General features: G+C 38.7%; 1 long non-coding RNA gene across 2 annotated transcripts in view; it reads right to left on the reverse strand.

The window, feature by feature from the left end:
* The window catches only part of LOC138760813 (uncharacterized), a 40,504-nt gene that overhangs the window by 20,440 nt on the left and 3,083 nt on the right, over positions 1 to 16,981 (reverse strand). Inside the window, exons 2-3 of one of the 2 annotated variants that reach the window (XR_011355886.1) lie at positions 9,921 to 10,019; positions 377 to 4,217 (exon numbers count right to left, since the gene is read on the reverse strand). This is a non-coding gene — a long non-coding RNA (uncharacterized lncRNA). Of the gene's footprint in view, positions 1 to 376; positions 4,218 to 9,920; positions 10,020 to 16,981 lie in introns of those variants that run through there. The other variant, XR_011355887.1, reaches the window with a different exon arrangement.

Consider the following 16,981-nt stretch of genomic DNA (forward strand, 5'->3'; position numbering starts at 1 on the left):
CTGCACCCAATGAGAACCTCAACACTTCCTCAGCCGAACTCATTTATGGAGCTCCACTGGTCGTCGCAGGAGAATTCACACCATCCCCCGGTGGACAACAAGACGATGCTTCAGCCCTTCTCTGTAGACTGAAGGAAATCCGCCATGGTACCACGAGGACCAACGTACCCAAGGATCTGTGGGACTGAGAGTATGTATTTATTCACAGGGGCCCGCAGCGCTCTCCACTACAAAGTCCGTACTAAAGTCCTTTCCAGGCCGTACACAACTGTTACAAGCCCAGAGGACCCCAAAACCCAGCAGCAATAGATATTCATCAAGACAAAAGGTTAATTAAACAAAAGTTGTTTTTAATTATCTTTAACCATGAAAACAGAATCAAATGTTAACTTATTACTATTAACTTACTTAACCTAATTTAACCCCCTTCTAATTCTAAGCGCACGTGTATGTAATGTGTGTGTATGTTCAGTAAAGTTATTTGATTCACCATCCAATCTCACTTCTCACTCCTCCAAGTTTACTAGTTGCAGGCAATTCTTATACTGTGCACAGAATTTAACATTTATGAAGTTCACCAGGTTTTGGTGCTTGAAAAGTAAATGGAAGGTTCTTGTTAGTTTTCAGAGAGAGATTTTTTTTGTTCCTGTACACAAACTGATCCTTTTAATCAGTCATATCAGTGTCTTGCCAAAGAAACTTGCCCCATCAGGGATCTCCAGATGATAACCTCTTTCTTTCAGGTCACCACGGAGTGCCTTTTTGTTTCTCTTTTTTCAAGTGAAACATTAGGCAGCCAGTCCTCTCCTCTTGTATGAGCCACAAGGGCTTTGACCAGTCTGAACTAAGCACTCATAACCTGTCTTCCAAATGGGGGTTTCCACAAGCTTTCCAGCTTGTCCTGTTCCAGTCTCAGCTGCTGCTGCTGACTGTAGGACTGCACAACTGTTTTCTCTCTCTCTCTCTCTCTCTCTCTCTGAGAAAAAGCTGTTCAACTCTCTCTTCTTGCAAAAACCACATAACCCTCTTATAACAGCAAGCTGCACTCTCAGACAGCCTGCAGCTCTGAACTCCTCCTCCGATCTCTTTCATCTGTTGCTTTTCTAAACAACAATCCATTAGTGAAGTCTCTTGGGCACTCTCCAAAGTTTTTGCAAAGGCTCTTGGGACTGCCCTGTCTAGCTTGAGCAGAGCTCCATTATTTTAAATGAGATCTGTTTTGGTGTTTGTATGTGATTTACATACAATATAAACACAACATAATCTGTCACATAAGTGTTCCCAAAATTCTTGCCTTTTTAACGATATGGGGTTTAGCCCCCATCTATATGTTTTCGGCGGAATATCCTCTAAACCAGTTGTCAATAACAAGTGTGAGTGGTTTGATAAAAGTCTTGCTTTATATTCACTCTTTCAAACTCTCCCTTGAATCTGAGCCGACAACAAGAACATAGCAATCCTACAATAGATTTTATGTCTGTTTGAATAATATGAATAATCTCTTTCTTTTGGATGTTGTTTTCTCCATATATCAATTATCTTCATATCATGCATTGAGTTCTCTATAAATTTAGCTGATTTTTTAAAAATAGTCTTCCTGGTTTTATCTATTGATGGGTCAAGGTTAAAATCAAAGTCTCCCCCAGTAAAATGTGACCCTGTTTATCTGTTATCTTTAAAAAAATGTCCTGCATAAATTCCTGGTCATCTTCATTAGGTGCATAAATTTTCAATAAGTTCCAAGATTCTGAATAAATCTGGCACATCATCATTATGTATCTACCCGTTGGGTCTGTTATTACTTTCTTTATCTTAATTGGCAGATTCTTATTAACTATTATAGCAACTCCCATAGCTTTTGAATTGTACAATGATGCCACTACATGACCTACCCAGTCTCTCTTCAGTTTGCGATGTTCTAACTCAGTTAAGTGTGTTTCTTGCATAAATGCTATGTCCATTTTCTCCTTTTTAAGTAGTGTCAGTAACTTTATTCTCTTAATTTGATTGTGAATTCCATTAATATCAATAATCTTATAGTTCAATGTATTCATCCATTTTCACCTCTATTCCACCTCTTCAACCCCTCCATCTCCCTTCTACTAAAATCACTCTTAATATTGTTCTTACTCTTTACTATACGTGACGACACAACTAGAAGGAAAATAACAAAAAAAAACAAAGAATAATATTAAAGAAAACAACATTAAATCCCCCTTTACTGAGTTGCCCTTGCCACCACGCAAGACAACCATAATTCCCTTTTCTATCTAGGTTGTGGAGTATACCACAAATGTCAACACATTTCGCAGTGGGCAGATCTTCCTCCCCTCCTCAGCCCTTCCCCAGAGAAATCACTATATATTATTCTTAAAAATATAACAGAGCCTTTTTTTTAAATTATTTTTTTCTTAAACAATTAACATTCCAACTTATTTATATACTTTATCCTAACAGTTCTTTTATTATTTTCTTTACTCCTCTTCTTGTTGCTTATTTGGTAATTGGTCTGCAAAGTGACAAGCTTCTTCTGGATTTGAAAACAGTCTATTTTTCCCACCAAGGGTGAATATCAACACAGCTGATGCCGTAACACAAAGTTATAACCTTTTTTCCATAGTATAGTTTCTGCTAAAAGTTCTAAGCTAATATCTGGATGAAAAAAATTTTTTTTTCCCCATTGTACTCCAATGGTTCCTTATTTTCTTTCACTCTTTTCATTGCCATTTCCAATATTTTCTCTCTTGTTGTATATCGTAGTAGTTTTATTAGAATGGATCACAGTTTCTGCTGTGGTTGTGGCTTTGGCACCAATGCTTCGTGGGCTCTTTCAATTTCTATTTCTTCTTGGAGTTCTTCTACTCCAAAGATCTGTGGGATCCATCTTTTTATAAATCCTTTTATATCTGCCCTTTCTTCACCTTCTTTCAGGCCCACTATTTTTTTATTATTACGTCTGCTGAAATTCTCCAAAATGTCCATTTTTTTGGGCCAATGTCATGTGTATTCTTAATCTTATCTCTATCTTCCAATTTTTCTCCTAACTCATTCACCTCCATTTCCACGCCTATCACTCTGTTTTCCACTTCATCGCTTTGCTTTCTCATTTCTCCATTCTTTGTATTTTTACATCTGTCTCTTGCATGGTTTTTTTTAAAAATAGTATTGAACTCAGCCATTATTGTGTCTATTAGAATCTTTATTTTGACTGTCAAAGTATTCCTTATCTACAACCTGCGTCTGTTTTTTATCTTGTATCTTTTCTTGTAAGTCTTTATCGTCCTCTTGATATTCTTTCTCTTGCTCCATTTCCTGGCTCCATGTTGATCTTGCTTCTATTGTTGCCTTCTCCACGGCTTCTCCCATTACAGAGTCAGCCTCTTGCTGTCGGTGTCCATTCCCTTTGGTGTCCTCTGTAGAATGCGTACTGCGCATGCGCGACTCCTCATACACACGCGCTGGCATTTCTTTTTCAGGCTCTGCAAGCCAATGCTCAAGACCGCCCTGGGGAAGTCACTGCCGAGCTGCCTGCTTACCGGCTTCACAGTTCAGGCCATCTTCTTTGAGGGAGCTCCCTGTCCACGGACTCCGGTAAGGCCTTCCTCTTCTTAGCAAAGTGAGGAGGGGTGTAACTGTTGCATTCTCCACACAGAGTGTGGTAAATGGCTGGAACAAGTTGCCAGAGGTGGTAATTGAGGAAGATGTAACTATAACATTTTTAAAAATTTTTCAACAATTAGTTGGCTAGGAAAGAGATACAGACAAATGGGATTTGTGGACCAAAAGGGCCATTTCTATGAAGTTCTTTGATTTTAAACAAATGAAGGAAACATTTCTGTGCACAAATCCTCCATTCCAGCAGGGAAATCACTTCTTTAGTTTATAATTACATTTTGCATTAACCAGGTTGGTAGAAAGTAAATACTAGATCTTAGCCTGTTGTAATCTAGCAATTCCTGCATTCCTACTGCTTCTATCCTCAGCTCCAGACCTGTGTTGACAGTAATGCTTCTACAACTCCAATAATGGCATTCAAGTTCAGCAGAATCTGTAATCACCAGTTCTTCTGATAACTGTATTCCTTTTCTCTTAGGAAAATGGACAATCTGCCTCACCTGTTCAAGGTGGCATTTGCTGTTACTGTGCTTTAAGGCAGAATGAGGGAAGACGAGGTACATTTCAAGGAGTGTCTTTCACAGGCAATTCCTGTGTCACAGCTGTTAGAGAAACAGAAATTTACATTTACAGAATTCTCAATGAATTTATGCAATTAAAAAAATAAGCTATCTTTCTTTCTCATGTTGCTTGATGCAGTTTCACTTTACAGAAAATTGCTATACAAACCTTTTCCTTGGAATGCAACATCCAACCCTACCCCATATCACTTGGATTGTCTGTATAAAAAATCTATTAGGAATAAGCTTTGAAGGCGGATTTCATTACTTCGGCTTACATTGCCTTGAATTTGAAAAATGAACTAACAGAGTGTTCTGCTATTGTAAAATGATGCAGGGAAACTTATACTCCTGAAAGCTGATGTGAGAAATCAAGAGTGATCTGGTGTAATATTGGAATCAGAGCCAAGCCATGTAACAAGAAAGTCAAGAAAAATGTTATCACACAAAGAGAACCATTATAGGATGCCATTCAGCCCACTGAACATATGAACTTTTTTTAAACTAGGTATTCTCTGTTAATGAGAACTATTGGACAAAAGCTAAAATACTGGGGGGTGTGGCCATGTGAAGGATCTAGACTGACATGTCTTGAATGAGCTCTCCCATGAAGAGTATTAAAAAAGACAGTTTAAAAGTTTAAAATTAAGAATTTTTTCACTGTGAATTATCAAAATGAACACTAAGAAGCCAAAACAGCAAAAAACAAAATTAGAAGAGACACCAACTCAGCCAGGAAAGTTGAGTAAAAGCCCGAAAGGGCACAAGAAGGGAGTGGCACAAGAGTGACCTTGGGACCAGATGATCCTGGCAGTGCTGGGAGTTGGGGGGTGGGGAGGTCAATGCAAGACATGAATATAATCCTGGATAAGATGGAGACCATGCAATCGTTCTATAGGTGTTGAAACCGCAATGTGAGATAAGTCAAAGAAGATGACTGAATTTAAAGAGGCAGTTGAGAATTAAAGTGAGATAATGCCATTGACAAACCTTTGGGTAATTTTATTGAAATAAATAATAAATTAACTAAATTCCAAATTTCCTTTGTCAAAGTTGCTTTAGCAGTGGCTAAGACGTATATTGCAACTACTTAGAAGTCTGGCTCTCTCTTACTCATAGAACAATGGACCTATGGAGAAAATTACATACAATCTAACAAACAAGTATGATATATTTGTCAAGATATGGGAGCCATATTTGGACCATATATGAGCCCAATTATAATAATAACAATAACAGATTTTGTAACAATATATACAGATGTGATTTCCCCACATAGATCCTTTATAGATTTTTTTATGGATAAGTGTGAGCTCTGACAGAGTGTGGTTTTATATTTTGTAAGTAGAGGAGGGTTTTTTCTTGTTTTTTTTAATGAAAAAGTTTAATATATTGTGAAATTGAAGATTTTACTATGTTAATTTATTTTTTAAAAATATTTTAAAAAAAGCTAAAATACTGGAGGCTTTTCAACCTATCAAGTCCATGCCAGCTCGATGCAATGACAGTGCAGTTCATCCTCTCCTCTATCTTGTCTAATAAAACCTATAAATAATTTCATGTACTGTTAATTAATCACTTCCCAAAACTAAAATCAATAGATTTAATTCAGGAAAAGTTATTAAGTAATATTTAAATAATTGAGGTTTAAATAAAATTACTAAACACTGATCTGAAGGTAATGGATTAATGAAGATTGGACATTGATTAATTGGCATAGGTACATGTGGCTGGGTGATACACTCCTGCTTCTACTTCTACATGCTCATGGGATTGAAGTATGGATCAGCTATAATCTGATTGAATGGAGAAGCAGGCATCTGTGGCATGATAAGCTCCTCCAACAGTTCTCTTTAAGGATATTGTGATTTGCCCTCATTATTCAACCAAATAAAACCTCTATACTTCCCCAATTCTGTTTTGTTCTCACATTTCCATTTTTCATTGTGCCACTAAAAATAACTGAGCCTTCAGCCATAATAAGTATATTATACTTCTCCATTGTCATGTGCTTTATTTAACTTAAGTTTTAAAATTGATCCCTTGGATCAAATTCTAGGCCATGATTCAAATATATAACTCCAAGATAAATTTTGCTTCAAATTACAGACTTAAGGTGCTACTTAGAAAATTTTCCAAGTTAAAGGTACTACATGACCTTAGGTTCTGTTAAGACCTGATTCAACACAAGTGAAAAGTTGGCTGCCTTTTGTCAATCCCATTTCTTATTGCCAATGGTTTGGACTGGAATGTGTGTGGCTGTGGAGGCTGCAGAAACTCTGAAGATGAATCTACCAACACTCAGAGACTCTGGGAAGACTCTTTCTCTGACTGTAAGGCGACTTCAGGCAATTTCTGCCTATCTGCCTTACAATGACAATAAATTGAATCTTGAATCTATTTATGTGGCTGTTTAACTTCTCAATGAAAGTAATTGCCTGAAAAATGAGAACTGATTTAACTGAATGGGAACATCAGAAGCTAAAAAGGGAGCGGGTGCATCAGGTTACATCCTCATTGTTCCACTCAAAGGCAAGGGGAATGGCAATTCTAGTGGGGAAGAGTGTTCCAGTTCAGGCGCAAAAGGTGATTACAGACAAAATGGGAAGATTTGTTATGGTCCACTGTCAGGTCTAATAAGATATAATCAGATATATTCAGAATCCTGGACCTTGGTTAACTAGGACCAGGGCTGCAAAAGCCACCATTGACTGCACGAGGGAGCAGAATTTGATAGATGCTTGGCATCCAAGAAAGAGGGACTACTCGAAGCAACGTGACTCCTACTCGAGAATAAATTTTTTTATGGCTTCAGCCCATGTGGAAGGTAGAATCATGGAAGTCAGAATCATGGAAGCCAAGTATATGGCAAAGCTTTTCTCAGATCATCCCCCCTTGGTTTTGACTATAGATATGCCAGATAAGCAAGGCACAGCATACGGATGACGTCTTAACACTTTGCTGTTGAAAAAGCCATAGTTTTGTAAGAACTCCAATAGCCCTGTTCTGTGAGGACAACTGCCCCTTTGCTCCAGATAAATTTCTTCCATGGGACACCCTTAAGGCATACTTGAGGGGCCAGATAATTGGGTATACAAAGACAGTCAAGAAAAATTATAAGAGGGAAGTGAAGAAATTGGAAGAGTACATTACCCAATTAGAGAAGGATTTTCAGGAATCAGGCTCAGAGGACCATTATAGAGCTCTCACAAACAAGAAATTGGAATATAATACGCTTCAGACATATAGTATGGAGAAGGCCATTGTGAGGTTGAGACAAAAGTATTACAAGTTGGGGGAAGAGAGTTCACAAGGTCCTCGCTTGGCAGCTGATGGCAGACAAGCCTCTAGAACAGTTAATGCAACACAAATGGGGAATGGCCAGGTCTCGTATAAACCAAAGGAGATTAATAAGACCTTCAGAGAATTCTATGAAGGATTGTATAAATCGGAATTGACTGGAGATCCAAATTGATGAGTTCCTGAACAGATTATATCTCCCACACCTGAATTCAGAGAAAGAGGTGGGATTAGATCTTCCTTTTATAGAGGAAAAACTGGGCATTGAGTCCACTACAAGCAGGCAAGTCTCTGGGGGAGGACAGAGTCCCGCAGGAGGGAATCAAATACAGAGGAAATAATATTGATGGTAACTTGAATAATCTATACATTGAACTACACCCCTTTGCTGGGAAGAGTCGAGGAGGTGGGCAGGGTTAACTGCATCAAAATGAATGTGTTGCCAAGATTCCAGTATCTTTATCAAACATTGCCTGTGCTGTTGCCCTGGGATTTATTTAAACAGGTGCTACATAAGGTTAGAAGGTTTCTCTGAAGTAGTAAGGTGGCAAGGGTCTCTATGGAAAAATTAACATGGGACTATAGTCTAGGTGGATTGAGAATGCCAGACTTCAATAAATATTATTGGGCAGCTCAGTCGAGATACATTGCCTCTCTCTTTTAGGGAGGAGGTATACCATCTTGGGCACAAATTGATCTGCACTTGGTTAGCGAGAAGATAGCAGAGAATTTCATTTACAAATGGGATGCCAAATTGCTGGCAGGGAAGAAGGGCAGCCCCATACTAAAACAAGTGATTAGTATCTGGACCAAAATTAACCAGTACCTGAATGCTAAAGTGGAACTGTCACCAAAAACACACCGACTCCCAATAAATTAATACCATTAATGGTAGGTGACAAGATCCTGAATGCCTGGTGCTGTAATAGCATCAAGTGAATAGAAGACTGTTACGAGTGGGGACAATTAATGTCATTTGAGCAGCTAAAAAATAAATATGCTTTGCCAAATTAGACATTCTACTGCTAACTTCAAATAAGGTTTTTTCTACGGGACGTATTGGGTCCAAGTACGGCCCTACCTCAATGCAGTAACATAGAGGCCTTGATTAGAAGGGAGAGCGGTAAGAAATTTATTCCAGCAATGCATTGCCTGTTCCTGTCGGAGGGACCCAAACTGGGCCTTCAAAGGGCGAGAGAAAGATGGGAGTCGGACTTCGGCATTGCAATTGAGAGATGCTGGTCCGATTTGTGCCGGGAAAGCATGACCACAGTCATCAATGCAAGGTACAGGCTGGTCCAGTATAACCTTTTGCACCAGCTGTATCTTACTCTGCAGAAAATAAACAGGTCCAAACCGGAACTCTCGGACCAATGCTTCAGATGTGGCGTTGCAACTGGGACATTTGTGCACACAACCTGATCACATACCAAGATGAGGCCCTTTTGGGTAGATCTAGGCAAAGTCCTGAGAAAATTATAAGCAAGTGATTCCCATAGTACCCAGAGTTGTCCCTACTGGGATATATATAGTGGACACAAGGCTTACAATGAAGTTGTCCAAATTTCAAATCCAATTTTATCCTCCTTTCTACGTGCAATATTATAGTTAGGAATATCAACTTACTAATTGTGTCATTTGCATTTGGGCACCATGAGGCAGTGTGACTCATCAGAAGGGACAAAAATAATTACCTTAGCAATGAGTTGCCTGCTAGCTTGACTGTTCCCACCTCCTGACAAAGTAATGTTTGTTATCACCCACATCGAGAGGACTATATTGGGATCATCGAATGGAGTACACCTAGTTCACAATGAAGTGTGAAGGGGAATGCTGGGAACAGCACTCAATGTAGCTTAAAGTCCCAACCTAGCAAAATTGTAATGGGTGAACCAAAAAGCATACAATAGATAGTGGATGTACTGGTTGTCATTCGTCCAAATACCATAGACTCTAGATGGGTTCCCATTGAAAAGAAGGTACAAAATATTTCACTATTAGGTAGGAAAACTGGGGATGTTAGGCCAGATGACTTCAGATCAGTAATTAGGAAAAGATGGAATTAATTAAGAAAATGATAGCAGGTACTTAGAAAATATTAAAAGGAATATTGAACTGCACGTTTCACAAACATTTCTACGACTGATTCCACCTGCATTGAATCCGTCCATCATTATTGAATGAAGATCTACCGGGACCAATGCCTGAAGAGGGCGCACAAAATCAGTGAACCGGTGCGGACTCGAAAGGCCAACATGGCCTGTTTCCGCTCCGTAAATGGTTATATGGTTATAATTTGTGTTAATTGCATTGGCAGTGGCCAGGAAGTGCATTGCGGTGACTTGGAAGTCCGACTCTAGTCTTAGTATCGAACGATGAAACAAAGAAATGCAGAGTTGCATTCCCCTGGAGAAAATAACATAACGTGAGAAACAAATACGGTACCTTTTGTAAGATCTGGCAGCCATACATGCACTACATAGGTGCATGGTGGTGATTGGTTTCCCCGTTCCTTGCTGCGGCTTTCTCTCCCTCGCACTGATCCTGGATCAAGAAAAGTCAGGAATGAATATCGGCCCAGAAGCCACCCACTGAGATGTGACAATCCCTGCCCCTTATTATTTATTTTCCTGGTGTTAAAGTTTTGTTGTTGGTTGAAGTTTGAGTGAGTCGTCTTGTTTTATGTGTGGGGGGAGGGGGGTTGGTAGAGACATGGGCTTGTATATATAGTATAAAGAAAATGAATATATGTATATTTGAATGTGAAATGCTATTGTTTTTTTTTAAAATTTTTTATTTTTCACACCATAAATCACATTAGCCATGATATACACTATTTCTTTTTCACACATATACAGTGACTTTTTCTCCCCCCCCCCTCCTCCCAAGCCACCCCCCCCACCCCCCCCCCCTCATCCATTTTAGGTATACAATCTAGGTTGCATTAAGCCAGTCAGACAATGTTGTCATTCAACAAAAATACATCAGAAATTCTACTGAGTCCATTCTTTTCTTTCCTTCTCCTTCCATCAACTTAGGTAATGTTTGTCCCCGGTAGGTTTTCGCTATTGTATTTAATGTAAGGCTCCCATACTTGTTCGAATATTTCAATATTATTTCTTAACCTATATGTTATTTTTTCTAATGGAATACATTTATGCATTTAAATTTAGTAGTTTCTTCCTTTTAATTTGGTTATGTATTCCATTAATATTTAAAGACATATAGTTCAGCGTAGCCATTTTATATTTTGTTTATCTTCTCTTTCCGTTTTTCCATCATTACCTTTCCTCCTTTTCCATTTCTGTTTTCTTATTTTCAACTCTTTATAAGACAACATTCCTACAACATCCAACATTTTCCTTATTCTCCTATTTCTATCTTCTTTATCCCCAATCTCCCCTTCCCCTCCTGAGTTGTCCTTTATCCCTTGTCGGACAACCACATCTCCCCTCTCCATTTGGATTTGCGAATCCACTCGCAAGTGTCAACTGATTTTGCAGTGACCGCTATTTCCCCCCACCCAGCCTCCCCCAGAAAAGATTTCACTTTTCATATGTCACAAAGGTCACTCTTTTAATTCCCTCCTTATTCTCTCTATTCCATTACCTTCCCTTATTAATTCTTGTCTATACTATCTATATTTTCCTCTAAGTACAGATACATTCACGTATGCACATTGTCTCTATTCACTCTTATACCTCTTTACCCGCATACATATCAATAGTGATCATTTTTACTCTCATTACCCATCTTCATCCCTCAGTCTATTTTTGTTTTTACCCACATACATATCAATCGTGATCATTTTAACTCTCATTACCTGTCTTCATCCCTCAGTCTATTTTTGTAATTGTTCTGCAAATTTTCGTGCTTCTTCTGGATCCGAGAATAGTCTGTTTTGTTGTCCTGGAATAAATATTTTCAATACCGCTGGATGCTTTAGTATAAATTTATACCCTTTCTTCCATAAAATCGCCTTTGCTGTATTAAACTCTTTTCTCTTCTTTAGGAGTTCAAAACTTATATCTGGATAAATGAAGATTTTTTGCCCTTTATACTCCAGTGGTTTGTTGCCCTCTCTTACTTTTTCCATTGTCTTTTCCAGTACCTTTTCTCTTGTAGTATATCTTAGGAATTTTACTACAATAGATCTTGGTTTTTGTTGTGGTTGTGGTTTAGAGGCCAATACTCTATGTGCCCTTTCTATTTCCATTTCTTGCTGTAGTTCTGGACATCCTAGGGTCTTAGGGATCCACTCTTTTATAAACTCCCTCATATTCTTGCCTTCTTCATCTTCCTTAAGGCCCACTATCTTTATGTTATTTCTTCTGTTATAATTTTCCATTGTATCTATTTTTTGAGCTAGTAGTTCTTGTGTCTCTTTAGTTTTTTTATTAGATTCCTCCAATTTCTTTTTTAAGTCTTCTACCTCCATTTCTGCTGCTACTGCCCGCTCTTCCATCTTGTCCATTTTCTTTCCCATTTCTGTTAAGGTCATCTCCATTTTATTCATTTTCTCTTCTGTGTTGTTTATTCTTTTTCTTAAATCATTAAATTCCTGTGTTTGCCATTCTTTAAATGACTCCATGTATCCCTTAATAAGAGAAAGTACCTCCTTTATCTTGCCTTTCTTTTCTTCTTCTATTTCACTGTACTCTTCCTCTTCCTCTTCTTCTTCCTCTGGGTTGGCCATCTGTTGTTTCTTTGTTGCCCTTTCCTTCTCTTCTTTCTTGTTTCTATTGTCTTCTGTGGTCTCTTCTTGCTGCAGGTGTTCTGCAGCTGTCGTTGCCGGCTGTGGAGATCGACTCCCCAGCTGGTCTCCCCTCCCGTCGGTGTGTTTTTTTTCATGCGCATCGCGCATGCGCACTTTTACTCGGCTCAGCGAGCCATTTTTGTAGTCCATTATTTACCGACCTGAGGGAGCGGGTTTCTCTCTCCGCAGCGGGCCTCTTCGGACAGGTAAGGCCTTCACCTTTTTCCTCCGTTGTCTTCTCTTCCTCTCTTCTTACCGTTGATTTTGATTTTTCTTTTTTTGTCGCCATCTTCTTTCCACCTTTATACTCACTTTTCTGTAACTTTTATTTCTGTGCCTTTGTGTTTTCCTTTGTTTTTCCCGACTTTTCTGGAGAGGGCTGGAGTTCACTGTCCGGCCACTACTCCATCACGTGACTCCTCTGAACTGCTATTGTTGACATGACAGTGTATATGGCTGTACAAGCGTGTGAAAATATAAATAAAATATTTTTTTTAAAAATGGGAACTGAAATGTAACCTCAATGTGATTGTTTTTCCTTGCAGAATTCACTTTGTTTAACAGTTTCTCTACAAATAGGGATTTTTTTAGAAATCTTGCAAGTATACTTGTATCAATCACCTTATCTTAGAGTCAACATTAGAAGTGGACAAAGGCAAATCTAGTTTAAACTTTGCAGAATGGCTTCTACAGTATTCAGAACCCAGTATTGCTCTGCTCTTACAATCTTCACTGTTCTGAGTTTTACACTATTTAACAGAAAGAGAAAAAAAATCAGGTTCATGCATCATATTCCTGTCCACATAGAAATATTTCCTTCACAATTTTCTGCTTCCATCTTTCAATTACACTCGACAAAGATTTTTCTTCCTGTACACTTTTAGGTGTATTTTATGGATTTTAGGCTGCTGATCATGAAAACCACCTTAAAATGCTCCTATTGTGTGCCTTTTTTTTTTAAAGACACAACCTGTTTTTGTGATTTCCTCTCATATTCTAAGCCAACTTCAAACATACAAAATCACGAAGTGCAACATGTCATTGAAAATTCATTTTCTGTATTCGCACTTGGACTCTTCCCTGCTGATCTTGGTCTAGTCAGTGACGAACATGATGAAAGGTTTCACCAGGACTTTACGACCATGGAAAGGCAGCATCAGGGCAACTGGAATCATCAATGCTGGCCAACTTTTGTTGGACACTGACACAAGAGGCACTAGATGCTTAGTACAAATGAAAATCAGCCTACCCTTCTCAAAATAATAAGCTCCTGGCTCTTGTTGGGAGCAATATTGTTGTTCTGGCACCATCCAACCAAATTCTTGATCTCCATTCTGTATTCTAACTCATAATTTCCAGTTATTTGGCTAACAAATAATTGTGTTGGAGCCAGACTTGGCTATGCAGTCACGAGTGTGCAGGGAATAGAGCAGTGGACTAAACATGCAGCCTTGAGACACCCAGTGTTGATGGTCAGTGATGGCTCAGATAAATGGAAGCACACATCAATGAAGAATGAAAGAAAGGTGTAATTAGACATGACTAGAAATAGATAAAACCCTAGCATTCAGTGAGATCCATTGGGCAGGTCATGCCATTGACATATCTGACATTAGATTGCCAAAATAGAATTGGCTATTCCAAGCTTTGTTTACTAGGTAAATAGAAGAAAGGGTTCAAGGATATCCTCAAATCCTCACTGAAAAAATAGATCATCACCAACTCCTGTGAATCTTTTCCCTGAGAAGGCAGGGAAAACCCCACTCCATCAGAAGGAGAATCCAAATTTCAATGCAATTAGTGACAAAATGTCCAACCACACAAACTACCCATCCATCCACCTCATCAAGCGTATCCTGCTCCATCTATGATAGAGCTTGCTGCCATACATTCGAATCAATCAGTCATCTCAGGACCTACTTGATGCCGATAGACCAACAAAGATAAAAGGAGAGTTTGAGGATGTTGAAGAACTGAGTAAAATACATAGAAAGGAAGGACTATGAGCATGGAGGAAATTTTCAAATTTCATGACTTTGGAGCTTGAGATACAAAGTAGGCCAGAGAATGCACAGATGATGTGTGAATTTGATGATGTATGGAAGAGGAAATGGGTTCCAGATATTTTTGGGAAAAAAATACCTTATTTGGAAAGATCAGGACTGAAATCACAGAAGGCATGTACAGTTACAGAGGAAAGCGAACAATGCTAGACAAAGACAGACAGTTAAATAGCTTGAAATTGCTAATCTTAGTGAAAGTGAAGACAAAGGATCAAAAGCTCAGCTTGACAATTGGAAAGGATGGTCCAAGTCCTTCTCTGAGGAGTGTGTCAGATATGACAGTTTTTTAATTCTTCACTGCCTATTGTTAGGTCTGCTTTGTTCATGAATGAGTGAGTCAAACACCAGACTGAGTAGAAATCAAGGTTCTTTGTTCTTTATTGCCGGATTGTAACACTTGCAACTAACAGTGTTAGTTGGAGAAGGCGCATTCTGCCGTTATCAGCAAGTGGTGTTTTTTATATACCTTAGGATACGTACTTAGTAAATTATCATACCATGACATTGTCCAATGAATAAACTGTTGCTGTCCCTCTCTGCTAGCCTCCTGCACATCAATTTGTCATCCCCACTCTTATCTTGAGAGTACAAGGTCACAACTGCATCTTGTTACGGCCCAGCACTGGGTGACTCCCTCTACATTCCCAGCTCATGATGTTTTTACCTAACACTATCTACATTTCCTGTGTCGATCAAATAAGAACCAGCACAAGGTTCAGGAACAGGATCTTCTGTCTCGGCACATTGTATTCCTTAGGACTCTATATTGAATTTCAGGTAATTCACTCATTTGTGTCAGAACTGCTCCTGTTATGTTAACTTAAGAAGTAAATCACAAAATTCTGTAGACACCATGGTAGACACAAACTGCTGGAGAAACTCAGCAGGTCAGCAGCTCAGCAGGTTTTAACATGAAAGACACCATTTAACCTGCTGAGCTTCTCCACTGTGATGTTAACTTTGTATTTTTCTCTCTCCACTGATATTGCCTGATTTTAAGGCTTTCACGCATCTCTTTGTTCAGTTTCATCCTAACTGTCTTCATCAATCAATCAACCAAATTTGCTTCAGCATTTTATTGACCTCTGCAATTGTGATCTCACCATATATTCTCTAATCAGGTCCATCCCTTCCACACTTTCTCTACACTTAAAGCTAACATTTTCTTTCTTTCCCACTTCTGATGAAGGGTCTTCAGTCTTAAAGTCCAATTCATTTTCTCTTTCCACAGTGGCTGCCTGACTTGATGTGCGTTTCCAGCTTTATCTGTTTATTTCGGATTTACAGCATCTGCATTTTTTAAATTTACATTTACTTGTTCAATGGGTGTAATGGAGGATTTAGACCATGATTTTGCTTATGCAAGGCAAGGCTGAGTATCAAAGTAACCTACTTTTGACAATAATGTATGCATAATCTAAATTCCACCATGGGGCTCAGAGATGCATATGAATCAGCAGACCTAATCTAATTTACACCATGAGGCTCAGAGATGCAGTTGTTTTTGTTGGTCGCAGACTGTCAGGAGACCTTGAAGATAAGTAAACCATTTATTTAGGGTGATGGGCTATGAGTAAACAAATTTTGGGTAATATAAGCCATAGTCCCGCTGCTGAAGTTTCAGACTCTGAGGGGTGGAAACGACTCTCAGCAAGAAGAAGAACTTCTAGAGTCCAACCAATGTCCCGGTCGGGGGAGGTGGAGAAGCTGCTACTGGCGCTCCGACAACCTACTACAAGTGTGCGGTCGTTGCCTCGCTTTGGCAGTTGGGACCAGTCCAGGCGTTGATAAGTATAATTGGGAAGGGCTTGCATATTATAGTTTGAAATCAGCTTTAGATTTAGTAATAAAGATTTGTATAAACTGAAGTGCTCTTGGTGTGTGTCTCGGTTTACTTTCGGTAGTTCAAACAATGTGACCAATCTAAAACAAACAAAGTGAGAGGTACAAATTTACCAGGACAACGGGCTATTTAATTTGTAACTCACAATAAAACAACCATCATAAACCTGGACTTTCACACAATAGTAATATATTTAATTAAAAGGTATTTGTTCTACAGTCCAAAGAATGATCCTGTTAGTTCCTGAGAATGGAGAAGTGAGCAATATAATTACCACTAAAATATTAATAAATAAAGGGGAATGGGGACTCTGTATTTTGTCACTTTTGCATTTAGGACCATTTGGACCAAATGCTTAAAATCAGAGTACATTGGTGGGTGAGAATTCCCTATCAAAAATTGGGCAAATGAGCAATAGAGTTATGAAAGGAAAATAATGGTTGACTGACCTCTTGGAGATATTTGAGAATGTGTATTGTAGAATAAAACAGATAATCAGAAAGGCTTTGGAACACAGGATATTGGTCAATGATGTTAAAACACAGAATTGGGAGAAATATATTGGGATGGCTGAGAATTGAACGGAATTGTTTATTGTTATGTGTATCAAGATACAGTGTAAATGTTTATTTTGCATGTTATCCAAGCAAGTCTACTTATACTGCCTCCTGCTCCTCCAGTCTTTGTATCATCTGCAAATCTGCTGATCAAATTTCCACATTTTCATCCAGATCATTAATAGAAATGACAAACAACAGTGGACCCAGCACCGATCCTTGATGCACACCAGTCAGAGAGCCAATTATCCACTACCACTCTCTGGTTTCTCTCATAAAGCAGATTC

The sequence above is a fragment of the Narcine bancroftii genome, chromosome 4 (genome assembly GCF_036971445.1).
Source record: "Narcine bancroftii isolate sNarBan1 chromosome 4, sNarBan1.hap1, whole genome shotgun sequence".
NCBI lineage: Eukaryota > Metazoa > Chordata > Chondrichthyes > Torpediniformes > Narcinidae > Narcine > Narcine bancroftii.